The sequence below is a fragment of the Solanum pennellii genome, chromosome 7 (assembly GCF_001406875.1).
Source record: "Solanum pennellii chromosome 7, SPENNV200".
NCBI lineage: Eukaryota > Viridiplantae > Streptophyta > Magnoliopsida > Solanales > Solanaceae > Solanum > Solanum pennellii.
The window spans coordinates 71,105,613-71,122,172 of NC_028643.1; the positions used below are offsets into that span (position 1 = coordinate 71,105,613).

The 16,560-nt window shown below is 34.7% G+C and overlaps 1 pseudogene; it reads right to left on the bottom strand.

Moving 5' to 3' along the window:
* Positions 1–2,319: 2,319 nt before the first annotated feature.
* LOC107025223 lies at positions 2,320–16,224 on the bottom strand (annotated as a pseudogene).
* Positions 16,225–16,560: the final 336 nt, after the last annotated feature.

The following is a 16,560-nucleotide window of genomic DNA, read 5'->3' on the forward strand; positions in this document are numbered from 1 at the left end:
CTTCATATGCTCTAAATCTAAAACGGTAATTGTTTTAAGTGCTCAAAATTCAGCAATTAAGAAAAAAAATTGTTAACGCAACTCAATGATAATGGCAAAAGGAATACTCATAAATGCACTTCAAATTATTACGGTAATATTTTAGTGGTATGTAAAATGTTTTCTGTTATGAAACTTAAATTACTTTTAATAATAATAATAATCATTATAATAATCAATAATAATAATAATATAATGGTATTATTGTAGTAACTCAACTATATAGGGTTATTTTGGTATTTCAACTTTCAACTTTTTTGTTCCCACTTATAATAATATATGATATGATAAATCCACTTTTGAATCAAAAAAACGCATGAGTTTCACTTCTAATCCTATTCACTTTTAATATACAACTCCAATATTATTAACCAGTGTTTATTTTTTAACACACATGACTCCATTTTTAGTTTAAGTCAACTTTTAACCATGGCAAGTAACATTGATATATGAAAATTGTGTGAAAAAAGATCAAGATTATTCTTATAAAAAAATCAGGCTAAATAAGAGTTTTGTTAAGGTTTGCCCTGATTATCTACCATAATTAGATCTTTCTTGGTGAAAAGGTTTCTTGTTGGAAAAAATTTCTTCCCTATTTAGTTGATCCTTTCTTGGAAGAGAGGTTTTGAATAACATCAACAATCCGGTTCTTAAAGAGTTTTATGTAGGGAAAATTATTCTCTCAATAAATTTTATGCATTTTTAATATAAGTTTCAACTTTCTTTCAAGTATGTAGGCTACTTGACCATACCAAAATAAACATTAAATTTGTTAACTTGTTATTTCGATACAAACACTTGTAATAGTTGCTTCTTTTGCTTAGCTTATTGAACGTAAAAAAAATTGAAAATATACTCCATCATACCCCTAATGTTTAATGTTTTCATTCTTTATTTTTATTAAAAGGCTCGAAATCAATTTCCCAAAACTAAATCACATACACATTTGTTTTCCGGATCCAGACAAAGAAGAAACAAGTAAAGATATGGTAACTAACACAATTCAACCCCAAAAGTTACCTTACGAGGGAAGGACGGTCCAAGTCCATATAGCAAATCACCCGTGTGGGACTTTAACCACTACAAAATAAAACCAAAACCCATTTACCTGTCAAAATAAATATATATAAAAAAAGAAAACAAAAAAAAATTCACTCAAACACCAAATGGTTGTTGGGTATGTAGCAAGAATTGATGGGAAAGAGAGGAATTTGAAAAGTTGAGAACTTGAAGAGTTGGGAACTTGAAAAGTCCTCTTATGCTTTAATGAAAAGGCATTTGTCCCTCATCAATGGTAGAAAGAAAAATAGAAGAGTTTAAATACAGAAACACTCCTATTAATTGTTAAAAGGGTTGGAAAGAGGGACCCCCTCGCGCCGTCGTCGTCATCGCTCGTCTCGGCTACGGCTACGGCAAATGATCGAGAGATTATTTTTTGGATAAAGTTTGTTTTAATTATTTAATTTAATTTAATTAATAAATTAAATGGCCAAAAATGTTTTCAATTAATTAGTTGATAACAGAAGTTGAAAATTAACCGAAATATTTTAACTTTTTAGTTGACTAAGCCAACCCTACTTGGATCCGCGCGCGACCCGTTTTATTTGAACTTTCCCATTTTATTTAAAGATCCCGCCATGATTTTTCTGAAAGGTTGCAACTTTCAGGAACAGTCAGTACCATTTGAAAGGTTGCAAACTTTCAGTAATGGTCGTGTGAATTCTGAAAGGGTTGCAACCTTTCGGAACCTATTCTTCTTGCCTATAAATACCACTTATTCTTCAGAATATTTCCTTACGAATTTTCTTATCTTCTTCTTCTTCTTCTTCTTCTTCTTCTGCACACATTTTTCTTCGTGTACTTTCCTGCTGTGGATTGGTTCACTGACAGTAGAGTTTTTGATATCTACACTCTACTAATTAAGATCATTTTGTCCTGGGTGGTTATATTCCAAATCAAACCTCGGATACTAGAGGGGAATAATTTCCTTAAGGGGACACTGTGAGTTCAGTGGACTTGATCATTTTTCCAATTTAAAAGGTTTTTCAGATTCTGGTACGTTTTTTTTTACAAATTTTAGTTTTTGTGAATTAAATTTCTGTTCATCTCTCTTACTGTTTCTACAAATTTCAGTTACTTCGTGTTTTTGAACAATTTATTAGAATCAGTAATTTCTGGTTTTATAACACAGATTGGAAACAATGGTATACTAAAGAAAACAACAAGTACATATAACTTAATTCCAGCTGAATATAAAGGCACAATTCAGCACACAACAGAGCAAAAGTGTCATTTTCAACAGTCGAAAAGTTAACTTAATTAAAAGATACTCAGGTCATGCTTTGTTGTTTTTTTCTGCAGAACAAGTTCACTTCTTTCCCTGAATTGTTGTGTCCTGCATTGCATTCTTGATAGCTGATACTGTCTTCATTCAGCGGAAAATAGACGTTCATAAACTTTGAAATGTAGCACCTGCAACATCCATGCCGTTTGGTGGTCATCCTACAAGACATATAGAGAAGTTTTACAATTGTAGACATGAAGTTGTGACAGTAGTTGAAAAGATCTATATCGAAGATACAAATTTAAGGTCTTCTAAGAAGGGCTGATGAACTCACTCGAAGAATGTCCTTAAAGGTGTTGTCAAATAGCTGAGGAGGAACTTTGCTTATGAATGCCTCAGATGGCCTGCATTGTGAAGGTTGATCAAACAATAAATCCAAGAGAGATATAGATGATACTGTAAAAGAAATTGGATAATGCACAAATGTACCTTAGTCTCAAAAGACTGATTAGTTAGTTAAAAGTAGTTAGTACTGTTTATGAGGCTAAGCTAATTAATTTGTTTTTAGTCATTTATACGGATTAGTTAGAAATATTGTCAGACAATTAGTTAAAGTGAGCTGTCATTTTCTACCTGTATTGTATGTTGATTCATACATCTTCAGTAACTTGACATGGTATCAGAGCAAAGACAGGTGCAAATCGAGGGGATTGCTCACATGCTATTAAGAATTCGAGGGATTGTGTGCTTGTTCTCGCTCAGTTTACTCAATTTCCTGCCAATAATTAGCTAGGTTTCTGTCAGATTTAGGATCCATGGGGGAAAATGCTTCTGCGAATGCTACAACTACGATTGATTATCATCACCCTCTCTATCTGTATCCATCTGACGCTCCTGGTTCTCTTTCGATCGGAATCATGTTAACTGGATCAGCAAATTACACGTTGTGGAGTCGAGCTGTTAAACTTGCGCTGCTAGGGAGAAATAAACTATGATTCATTGACAGTTCTGTCAAGAGGAATCATTTCACAGGAGATTTGGCCAAGCTTTGTGATCGATGCAATGCAATTGTAGTCTCCTGGCTAATGTGCAATGTCAGCAAGGATCTTCTCAGGTGTGCTATTTTGCTCAAATAGCAACTTGATTTGGGAGGACTTACGAGAGAGATTTGACAAGATCAATAGTTCCAGAACCTTCCAATTACACAGAAATTTTTACTTCAATTCAAGGTACTTCTTCAATTTCTGTATACTACTCTAGACTCGAGGATTTGTGGGATGAGTATGATTCGATTATGCCTCCTTCTTGTGACTGCCCTAAATCTAGAGAATTCATTGAACATCTTCAATATCAAAGGGTTTTGCAGTTTTTAATGGGATTGAGTGATAGTTATAGCCAAGCTAGAAGCCAAATCTTAATGATGCCACAGGTTCCTTCTGTTAACCAAGTTTATGCAATGGTCAATCAAGATAAGAGCGAAAGGATTGTCGCAGGGATTAATAGGGCGCTAACCTCTAATCCTGCTGCTATGTACACTACTAAACCTGGTGGTGATGATCATTATAGGCCAAAGAGGAATTTCAATGGTAATCTCTTCTGTGATTTTTGTCACATAAAGGGTCATGTGAAGGCTGACTGCAACAAATTAAAGAAATGTGATTATTATCAACTCACTGGACATGTGAAAGGAGATTGTTACAGACTTATTGGGTATCCAAGTGACTTCAAAGGGAAAAGGAGAGCTAATGTTGTGACTGGCCTGTTTCATGTAGTTTTGCTATATTTGATGCTTAATTGTGCAGGTCCTAAGGACCAACACCATCATCATCAGATGGTTTCTCAGCAACAAGACAACTTCTCTCAATGTTGTCACCATCAACCCATGCACCCTAGACATGATTATCCACACACGCCAGCAGCAGGACATGCATTTAGATGTACCAAGCACTTATTAGGGTAGAGAAGTACATGTTGGTGGACATGGCAGTGTCAGTGGTAGTGCTCATATGGCAGGCAGGTACTTTCTCTACTCATTCCCAGGTCTCATAAAATGGATTGTCGATAAAGGGGCCTCCAATCATATGATAGGAGATCACACACATTTATTGGATAGAGGATTAATAGAAAATGCAGGTCATGTACAGCTGCCCACAGGAGAATCAGCTAGAGTTTCACACACAGGAAACTATCATCTAGGTGGAAATGATGTTTTAACAAATGTTTTGTGTATGCCAGACTTCAAGTTTAATATTAAGTCAATTTCATAAATGACAAAGGATTTGAATTGTTGTGCCATTTTTTATCCAAATTGTTGTGTTATTCAGGATCTCATATCTGGGAATGTGAGGGAGATTGATAAAGAAGAGGAAGGTCTTTATACCCTATATTCACAAGCAGGAAACAAGAAGAATGGAACTGGAAAATGTTTTGCAGTTACACAGGAGGTAGATGCTGCTACTTGGCATCAGAGAATGTGTCATGTGCCAATAGAAGTTCTTAGGAAAATACCTATGTTTCAGAATCTATATAAGAATGTTTTTTTCACTTTGAATAATTGTGAGGTTTGTCCACTTGCCAGGCAAACCAGATTACTTTTTCCACATAGCATAAGTAGATCTACTTCTAGTTTTCAATTGTTACATGTTGATGTATGGGGACCCTACAAATGGGTAACTTTTGATGGAATGAGATATTTTCTAACCATTGTTGATGATCACACAAGGTGGACATGGATATTTTTAATGAGACTTGAATCTGATGCGTTGAAGTTAAAAAAAAATTTAATGAGGTAAAGACACAGTTTGGTAAGAAGGTTCAGCAGCTAAAGTCAGATAATGATGGGGAGTTTTAGAGTCATGCTTGCACAGAATTGTTTCAACATTATGGCATAGTACATGAGAGCTCTTGTCCATACACACCACAACAAAATGGTGTGGTAGAAAGGAGACATAGATACATACTTGAGACTGCCAGGGTGATCAAGTTTCAAAGTGGGTTGCCAAGTAGATTTTGAGGGTTGTGCATTGAGGCTGCAGTGTATATTCTAAATAGGATCCCTTCTACTGTGTTGAATGTGAGATCACCTTTTCAGTTGCTATACAACAAACTTCCATCCTTATTGCATCTAAGAGTCATTGGATGTTTGTGTTTTGCGACCACTCTCATCCAAAAGGACAAGTTCAGTCCTCGAGTTGTACGAGCTCTGTTAGTTGGATATAGTTCTCATCAAAAGGGATACAGGTTATACGACCTCGAAAACAAGTCATTCTTTGTTAGTAGAGATGTGATTTACATGTAAACAGTATTCTCATTTAAGAATGACTTGCAGAATGATAAAGAAAATGTTTCTCCCACTACTCATTTTTCCTATGATGATCTGGTTCATTCCATTCCCAACTCTTTATGTGATGAACCTGTGATTGCCCCACCTCTTGATTCACCTAGTATGGAAGGTTCTCAGGAAGATGATGTACCAGACCATATACCAGCCGCTGTTAATGTGAATGAAATCACTGCTACTGCAGATATCAGAAAGTCTGCGAGAGGTTCAAGACCTCCATAATGGCACAAAGACTTTGTGCTTCAAACTGGTTCGAAGAAATGTTTACACTCTATTGCTAATCATGTTGACTATACTGGACTTTCCTCAAAATATCAAAGCTTTGTAGCAAATTTTCCCACTGAAACTGAACCTGCTAGTTATTCAAAGGCTGCATCTGATTCTAGATGGAAACATGCTATGAAGTGTGAAGTGCAAGCACTGGAAGATAACAACACATAGGAGATTGTGTATCTTCCACAAGGCAAGAAGGCTATAGGATGCAGATGGGTATATAAGATAAAATATAAGGCAAATGGTGAAATAGAGAGACTAAAGGCTCGGCTGGTAGCTAAGGGGTATAGTCAAAAGGAAGGATTGGATTATCAGGAGACTTTCTCCCCTGTTGTTAAAATGAACACAGTTAGAGCTGTTATTTCCTTGGCAGCAGTCAAGGGGTGGAAGTTATACCAAATGGATGTATACAATGCACTCTTACAGCGAGACTTGTATGAAGAAGTATACATGACCATTGCTGAAGGTCTTTTTGTGAAAGAGAAAAGTGTTGGAAAAGTATGCAAGCTTTTGAAGTCCTTGTATGGCCTAAAGCAGGCTTCATGATAATGGAACATTAAGCTTACTACTGCCTTGACCTCATCTGGTTTTCATCAAAGTTCAAGTGATTATTGTTTACTAAGAGGGAAAGTGACAAGATTGCTATAGTCTTGGTTTATGTGGATGACTTGCTAATTTACTGGTAATGATCATTCCATAATTTCACATACTAAAGATGTATTGCATGCAGCTTATAAGATCAAGGATCTAGGAGAACTTAGATACTTCCTTGGCATTGAGTTTGCCAGAAGTGAGGAGGGGATTTTAATGCACCAGAGAAAGTATGCCTTGGAGTTGGTGGCAGACATGGGACTTGCAGGAGCTAAGTCTGTTACAACTCCCATGGAGCAAAATCAAAAGCTCACCACAGTCGAGTTTGACCAACATGTACCATTGTTTCTGAATATTTAACACTAGTAGATCCCACTAGCTATCACAAACTTATTGGTAGGTTACTATATCTCACAACAACCAGACCAGACATAGCATTTGTTGTACAGAACTTGAGTCAATTTATGCATTCCCCAAAGAAGTCTCATATGGAGTCCGCCATGAAACTTGTGAGGTATGTAAAGCATGAACCTAGGTTAGGAATATTGATGTCTGCTACTGGTGATAATCTGTTGAAAGTATATTGTGATGCTGACTGGGGAGCTTGCATAAACAGTAGAAGATCTATAACTGGTTATCTAGTAACTATGGGAGTTCTCCTATTTCATGGAAATCCAAGAAACAAGCCTAGTCTCAAGGAGTTCAGCAGAGGCAGAGTATAGAGCTATGGCATCCTCAGTTGCAGAAGTGATATGGATGATAGGATTATCAAAGAACTTGGTGTGCTAGTCAAGACACATGTTTCCTTGTTTTTTGATAGCAAATCAGCCCTCCAAATAGCTGTCAATCCTGTGTTTCATGAGAGGACCAAACACATAGATATAGAATGTCACTTCACTAGAGAAAAGATTCAAGATGGTCTGATTATCACAACCTATTTGCCTTCATCAGAACAGCCAGCTGACCTGTTCACTAAAGGCCTTGGTAAAGCATCTCATACTTACATGATGTCCAAGCTCGGAATGAAGAACATCTTCATAGGTCCAAGCTTGAGGGGGAGTGTAAAGGAAATTGGAAAATGCACAAATGTACCTTAGTCTCAAAACACTGATTAGTTAGTTAAAAGTAGTTAGTAGAGGCTAAGCTAATTATTTTGTTTTTAGTCATTAATACGGATTAGTTAAAAATATTGTCAGACAATTAGTTAAAGTGAGCTGTCATTTTCTACCTGTACTGTATAAATAGAGGCACATGTATTCAGTTACAGAATAATGAAAATATCTTCTTCTTCCCCATAATCTTCTTTGTTTTTCTCCATTATTGGTATGTTGATTCAAACATCTTCAGTAACTTGACAGATACTTAAAAAGAAAATCACAATTATACATAAAACTTGAGCAGTAAGGACAAGAATGTTTACCCGATGAACTTGGATACTTCTGAAAGACTAAGAAAACATTGTATCACATACATTAGATGCAGGAAACAAGGTTTTGCAGTAAGTTTCTGTACCAGTAGGTACAAGACCTGTACTATCGAGTAGAAGCGTTCAGGCGTAGCACAACAATAGGACATTCCCTTCTCTTGCATCAGAATTTTCATAACTATGAGAGTTGCAACCTGCGTAGATGTACAACATTCATTTCAAATGATCCAAGAAACAACATATCACCATAAACCAGAAAAGCCATTCAGCAACACTATTTATAAAACAGAATTGAAAATCAAGAGTGACAAACATATCACGAGTGCTAGAAGGGATGTTTTAGCACTAGGTATACCATGTGGCTTAGATGCATACAGGGCAGAGTCAGGGGAGAAGAAGGAAGGTCATCAAACACCATTCACCAGATAATTACACTGTATTTGAATGTCGTTGACTTATTTCCCATGTTTACTTCTTTATATTTTAAATGTCTCTTATTAAAATTTGGCTTAGTCCCACAAACTATTGGACTTTATTCCTGTATTCCAAATTTTCATTTGAAACACGTGTTTATTCAATTAATACAGTTCAAATGAATAACAATAAAACTAAAATACATCATTCTGTGGTTACCTTAAAACTACTCTGAAGAACGTCGATAAAAGAAACCCATAACTTCTAAGCAGGCTAACCTAACGTGACAGTTCATCGATTGATCCATGCACTCCAGGCACGAAGGAACCATTCCCATTTCAGGAAAAATGAAGGACCTTTGGTCCATTAGGATCATCAAACTGCACCAGCAAACAAAATATCAGAATCATGAAGTAGGCACTTCCATAAATTAGAATAATGATACAAATGTATGATCAGTGGTAAACTTACCAATACAAAATGCCATATGTTTTGGTGAGATAAACAATTCAAGAAATGCAGATGGCCATCAGCCATATTTATATGCACATTATGTCTGTTTAGGATACTATAGGTCGAACCTATTCAAGTTTTATAATACAGCCTAGATATACCTAACATCTTTTTCTGGGGATTAATATCATGAATGCAGTTTTTCTTACGATAAACTTAATTCGAATTATAGAGCTACGATAAAATCAAACCTGAATAACCAAAAAATGAATTGTACCAGTCTGTTCTAGGAGTTATTACTCAAATTTTTTAAAGTGTTCTGTTTTCCAACTTTAACGAGGAAGAGTAGGGGGGAGGGGAAGTAAAAGATGATGGAAAAAGAGTTTATTTGTTTAGTTCAATCCACTTTATCAAACAATTAGAGACAATTTTGATTACTCCACCAAAAAGAAAACAAAAGACACACACTACAACAAAAACAACTTTTAGTTGCAATAAATATTGACATTAATAAAGAGTGCTAAAGTCTTTACCAGCATTAGTTAAGTGTCATTAGAACCAATGTCGCTAAACGCTCTAGGGACACATACAAAGAGTGTTAATTACTGCTAAAAATAAATATTTAGCCTTAATTACCGCTAATGATCATTTTTTATGTAGTAACAGTTGGTATTTTGATCAAAAATAGGATATCCGAGATGAGGTAGGAATGACTTCGGTGGAAGACAAGACGCGCTCTGAACATGTGATGAAGAGATGCACGGATGCCCTAGTAAGGGAGGTGCGGGGAAGTGACTATTACATAAAAAATTATCATTAGCAGCAATTAATTCTTAATTGACACTAGATAGGTATTTTTAGCGGCATATGTCCCTAAAGCACTTAGCGATATTGGTTCTAATGACATTTAACTAATGCCGGTAAAGACTTTAGCAATCTTTATTAATGTCAATATTTAATGCCGCTAAAAGTTATTTTTATTGTAGTGTGGACGGATTTAGTAGAGGTAGAGGTAGACCAAAAGTGTATTGGGAGAGGTGATTAGACGGGACACGACATAGTTGCAAGTTATCGAGGACATGACCTTAGGAAGGTTTGAAAGATACAAAATAGAGTAGAAGGTTAGTAGGTAAGAGTGTGTCCATACTAGTAGGTAGGAGTGCATCCATACTAGTAGGTAGGAGTGCATTGTCACGCTGCCCTTACTGGTAGTCATAATACTACTCTCGTAATTTCATGTTCTTCGGTTTCTTTTGCTATCTATGGTTTCATGTGGTTTGATTATAGGATAATTTTGTTTTAGTACTGTTCTGCTACTTTTTGTCATTATTAGACTGTTTTTGTCTTGAGCCGAGGGTCTAGCAGAAACAACTTTTCTACGTCACCTTTGAGGTAGAGGTATGGTATGTATTTACTCTACCCTCCTAAAACCCATTTCATGAAATTCTGTGGCATATGTAAATTAAACAACAAAGTATAATCACTGAACACATTCAATCTTGACGAAAACTAGAAAAGCAAATCCATAAAATGAATGTAGTGACAACAGTGAAGAGAGTGTGTTTAGATTTGTTCAATGGACGGATACCTTTGCTAGAGCACCGAGAACACCCAAGCTGGTGAGCCTCAAATACTCCAAAGGCTTGTCGTCTCCACTAGGCTTGAGAAATGGGTAGAAATAACATGGTATTTTAGCTGAAAAATGAAATTACTAGAAGAGTTAACTGTTTCTCACACAACAGTAAAAACATGTTTTGAGGAAACAAAGTTAGAGTTTGATGTAAACTAGAGCATTAAAAGGACAGATTTCCATCAAAAAGAATTTGCAAGCGCATGATCTGCATTCTCACCGCAAAAATGATAATGGAGTTGAATTTATCTATTTGAAAGACTGAAGACATGAAAAGAGGACTGCAGTGGGGAAAAAATTGCTCTTCCACTCACTTTGGAACCAAGTCACCTGAATCTTTACATATTCGTACAAAGACTTTATTCACGCTTACTTGTCATTTGGCCTTGACCTAATTTTCATTTCAATTTTATCATTTAATAACCTGACTTACCTTTTATAAGCTCCTTTCTTGTATCTGGAATTTTGGCCATAACCTGTAGCATATATCCATAAATTAGGAATAAGGTGGATACATATAACAAAGTGGCAGAAAATTGGTGTCAAGAAATAAGCAGTAATACATGATCAAAACTTCATTTCATGATGGCCTCATCTCAACAGAAGCTTGTTGAAAAACTAGTTACAATTGAAAAATCATCTTCCCCCAGTATGTTAGTTTTTGAGCATTATATGTTGTTCATACACTTAAATGAAGTGAAGATGCAGATCATTGCACCACATAAGTAAATAATAATAATTAAGCACTCAATACTTACTTTCAGTTACTTATATAGTGAAATGTTCTAATAGAGAATGACTGTTATAGAGAATATATAATATAACATAACATGAAATATCAGTTATAGCTAAAAACTGTTATATAAAGTCTGACTGTGGTGTAAAGTTAGCCCAAACTATTTTGGGATTGAGGCATAGTTGTTATTGTTTTTGTTGTCCACGAAGATCACGTTAGTATGAACTGTTCCTGTTTACTTTTCTATTTACTGATGTATAATATAGGTGATTTTAGTATGAACCTGAATATTATTGTAATCATATTGTTGCAGATATGTAAAAGTATTAATGGAAGCACATCTAGATACTTCAAATACTAGCTTTGCATACAGCTGCAAACCAAGAGCATATAGAGTGTTGAATTATCTTCTGGAGGCAGAGAGTAGTTTGACCACCATTGCTAATAGTAACGGAAAAACAGCATCGCCTTCTGCCGCAAGAAATGGGACATTAAAATGGGCAAACTGCACTTCATATGGCTGTCAAAGGACAAAATCTTTTAAGTTGTGGAGAAGCTAACTAGAACTGATCCTTCATTGATAAATATGGTTGACAATAAGGGAAAAAACGCCTTGCATATTGCTGCTCGTAAAGGCAGGGATCAGGTATGTTCTTTTTCTAATACAACAGCAATCATTTCTGCTATATGAATCCTCAAATTCCATATGCTTGTTCTGTTTCAAATACATTGAGATATTTGTATCCTATCGAATTAAGGAACCATGGCTTATATATTTAGTTAAAAGGATCTATACAACTGCCCTTTCTTGATGTAGCATTCGCATTGTAAACCAACAAAGGAAAGTACACTTGTTTAATGGGATATTACTAACCTGAAACAAAGCAAGAGCATTACACGCTTGAGTTGACTCCTCCATAGATAGCATTGGGGGTGACAACATCCAATACACTGATATGACTTCCTGAAAATCATAAGACAAACATTATTACGCATTTACAACTTCTTTCACATCAGTATGCATTCTTTCATCCAGAACCTCTCTCTCTAGAAAAACTTTGCTCTTCTCTCTAAAACTCTACACACCAACGGTAACTCTGCAAACAGAGGAAGCCCTACCCCCAACGGAAACTTGAAAGCAACCCATTCTCAACCACAACACCTGAACAAACAAACACCATAGCACCTACTATTCACACCCATCCTCTTTTAATTTCTACCGGAGAACCCAATACGGACAACAATTTGAAGGGGGTTATGACTCACACAAGCGTGCAAACAATCCCAAAACAAACTCCCTCAAAACCAACCTAAAGAATCCTCCAATTTCGATAGGAAAATACAGAAATATGACAAAAAAAAAACTATTCTCTATCAACAACATCAAGAGCTGTCTCAAAACATTGACAACAAAAACATACTTCTCAAAATCAAGACCATATTGATAATTAAATTTTGCGTTTAGATGGAGGTGGAAGGGTATAGAATTGTGGAGAGGTTTGCAGAGAACCTAGCTAGAGAATCCTTTAGCTCTAGAATAACTTAAATATTTTGGAAAGGTTTAGAAATTCTTAGAATGTGTAGATTTTTTCAAAGAGGAACTTAGTATAAACTATGAATAGGGGTGCCATTCATTTGCAAGGCATCCAAGCATGAAACAAGTAATTCAACAAAATGTAAGCAATTTTTCAAGCAATATAAAGTCTTCTTCTAAATCTTCTAAGTCTTCCTTTCATTCTCTTAGCGATCTTAGCATAAAGGACTTACTTGAGCTTACAAGATCGTGAAAGATTCGTGAGTAAGTTGTCAAGTGTCGCACAGAGCTTTAGTAAGACTCTAAGTCCGTGACATATGGCACACAAATGAAGGCAGCAAATCAGGATGGGAAGCAAAGCAATCCATCGGAAAATAAATGAAATGAACAGTCGGTTTCTAAACCAACAAAAACGCAATTATACATTTGTGTTTGTATAAAGTGAGAGAGGCGAGTGAGAGTGGCGAGCGAGATTTGGGAGAGGGGGGAGAGGGGAACGAAAATATATGTATATATATAATTTCTCTTTTCTTATTCAAACACAAACGTATTTTATACATTTGTGTTTGTATAAAAGCGAGAGAGGCGAGGAAGACTGTCAACGAGAACGAGAGTGGCGAGCGAGATTCACCAGGAGAGAGGCGAAATAACAACAGTTTGTTATGGGGTACAATTAAATCAAACTATGTTTATAGCATTTAATTTGAATTTATAGTTTGCTATAATATACAATTTTCCCTAAATGGAGAATTAAGTTTAGTAAATTGGGTTGGTTTGGGTCTTGATTCATTATATAGCCCATGACCTAACCCATTTTGACCCATCAATTTGGGTAGGATTGGTTCTTGACTCGATTGTTGTCTTAAACCATCATGACCCGCCAAATTAAACCTAAATCATCCAATTGTAACCCTAGTAGCTGATCACTTGACAAGTTTGGGAGAATCTCATAATAGAAAAACTTAGTTTGCTACCTACTTCTATCGTTGGCCTTGAATAGTTATATATTGATATTGTTTTTGTGCATAACATCCACTTGTATATGTGGTAATTGTCCTATAGGAAGAATGTCATGCTTATTTTTGTCAAATGTAAGTAAAGAGATGGTTTACCTCATTTTTTTTCTTGTTCTGGAGGCTATGGTCTACGTCCTCCTCCATATACTTATTTTCTTCTTTAATTTACAGGTTAGAGTCAATGCCTAAACCCCCACAAGCCACGATCGTGGACTTTTGAGAGAAAAAAAAATCCCGTTCTTTCCAAGAAAAAATTGTAGATATAATTAAGTATGAATGTATATTCTCTCTAATCATCTAACCTTTTTGATCAGATGATCACACAATTTAACATTTTCTCTCTATAACATTTCAAACGTTTAGACTAGAGTCACAAAATTCTAACATAAACTCTATAAAATCCAATTTAAATCCATGAAAATTAAAGAGGTATACTAGCAAAAGCATGTAAACTCCATTGAAGGTGTTCCACAGCAATGGAGCTAGATCTTCACATGTATCTCACTTCTGAAATATATAACAAAAGTCACCAACTCAGAATCTAACAATTACAAGCACTTTAAGAAGGTACAATAAAAGGAGTAATAATTTGTTTGGCCAAACTTTTAAAATCTGCTTATTTTTAATTTTGCTTTTTATCAGACAACTTTGGGAATAAATATATTTAAAGAGAAACAACTTGTGTTAGCTAATCAATTTGATACACACTTTTGCCAATATTAGTCCAGCAATTTGTGTTTTACCAAGGTAGCTTGGCTAGACAAGCAATTTGTGTTTTACCAAGGGTCCTTAAATTGGTTGTTTGTGCACTTCCCCTCAAATATACTTCGCTAGTGAGGTCTATGGGTCGTAATCAAGATACTGAAGATGCACTACGAAGCCTGAGTTTGACGAAGGGAATCCACAAACCGTATAAGTCTCTATGAATCGTAGTTTGGATTCGTGAAAGAAGTTCTGAGACTGTAAATTCTTTGAAGTCTACGAAGAGGGTCTACGACCGGTAAAGGAAAGTCTCATCATCCCTTAGTTTCAAGGGGTGCAATTGGTACAAACGATCGGTTACTGCTCTCACTTGTTTTTCCATTTCAACATTATTCTCCTTTATGTTTCTAGTAGGCATTAGTAAAGGTGTCACCCGTTGTCCCTTGGGCTCCTGATGTACCCCAATCTCGATTAGTCCTTAAATCAGTCTAACACAACTCACTGCTTGTATGTTGTTAGATTAGAATATTTTCAAAGAGTATTGATGAGTGTCTTTTTAACAAAATTCATACAAATTTGGTCAAAACATGTGATTTACATATCTTTTATTGTATAGAATTTCGTCAACTTATGTACAACTTGCATATTTGTTGTTCACAAATTCGATTAAAACATATAACGTAACTTATATACAATTATGTTGTTATATGTATTTTATTTGTTATTGAATTTGTTTTTTATGTAATGTATATTTCAATGTAAACAATTTATTTATGTCTTCCTCTTCGAGTTTCAATATGAAATTTCAATGAAAACCAATTTCTAATTAAAATTTTGATACAATTAACTCCAAAGGATATCATCAGTAGTTTGCGGAAACATTTCAATCCGAATAAATAACAATTTCGAGAGAAATCACTTTGATTGGGTTGTCAATGAGTTTTGTAGCAAAGTTACTGAAGTCTAAAATTACGAAAAATGAAGTATTTCTTACTTACTTTATACACGATTGATAAATAAAGTCATTTTTAGTAATCAAATGGCAATTTCCCTCATATTGATAATTAACTTTATAATTTTACTTGTATATCTTAAAATTCCCAAAAGTATTTTTAATCATCATCCTATAACAATAACAATTATTTATTTTTAAATTTAGATGATTGTAATCCTGTTACTCAAGAATTGCATTAATAACCTGTCTAGTTATAGAAATAACATTCCTAATTTTGATTATTGATAAAATTAAATAAATTTCTCTTTTTAGAAAAATTGAAATGCTTACCCTTAGGCTAACTTGCGAACCACTTAATTAGGGCTTGTATATGACCATTTTGGTACATATAATATATAACACGAGAAAAAACAATCATGTAAGTGATTTCTACGAACAACTAGCAAAAATTCATTCAATATGAAATTTAATGGTCTTTCTAAAATAGCACGTTAAAAAAATCACAGATCCATAAATTTTTTCCTTTATATCTCAAAAATGCATAAGAAGCACATATATATAGAAAAATTAACACAAACATCAAATGTATATAAATGAATAATAAAAATGTATATAAGAAAACATTTAAAACATGTTATATACCTTGATGAGTTGACACATGACTTCTCCACGAAGATTATTGACATGAAGTAACAACAACTGATTTGGAGTGAGACCATTTAAGTCATGAGAATTTTGTTGCATATCCGCAGGAGAAGAGGAAATGTTGCATACCGATGACGATGATATCAATGTAGATTCAAGAAATGGTGACTTTGGTAAATTCTCCATAAAAAGTCGTAAAGGGGAACTTTTTTCCTTTTGATTTTTTTTTCAAATGAGAAAGAAAATAATAAAGAGAAATGTTTTGACTCTTTTTTAACGGTGAAAGAAAAAAGAATTATTTGCTCAATTCTTTGGAAGAAACTAAGTAGGAGATGGACAAATGTATAATTTTATTTAATTTTTTGGAGAGAAGGGTTATATTTTACAGTAGTATTTACTATTCTACCCCTTCTAATTTCAATAACACTCCTTTTATTTTTTACCAAAATGGATATTATTTTATGCAAAATTTTAAAGTTTTATATGCGTTGGGTTTTCAAATTTTATTTTTTCATCCATCCC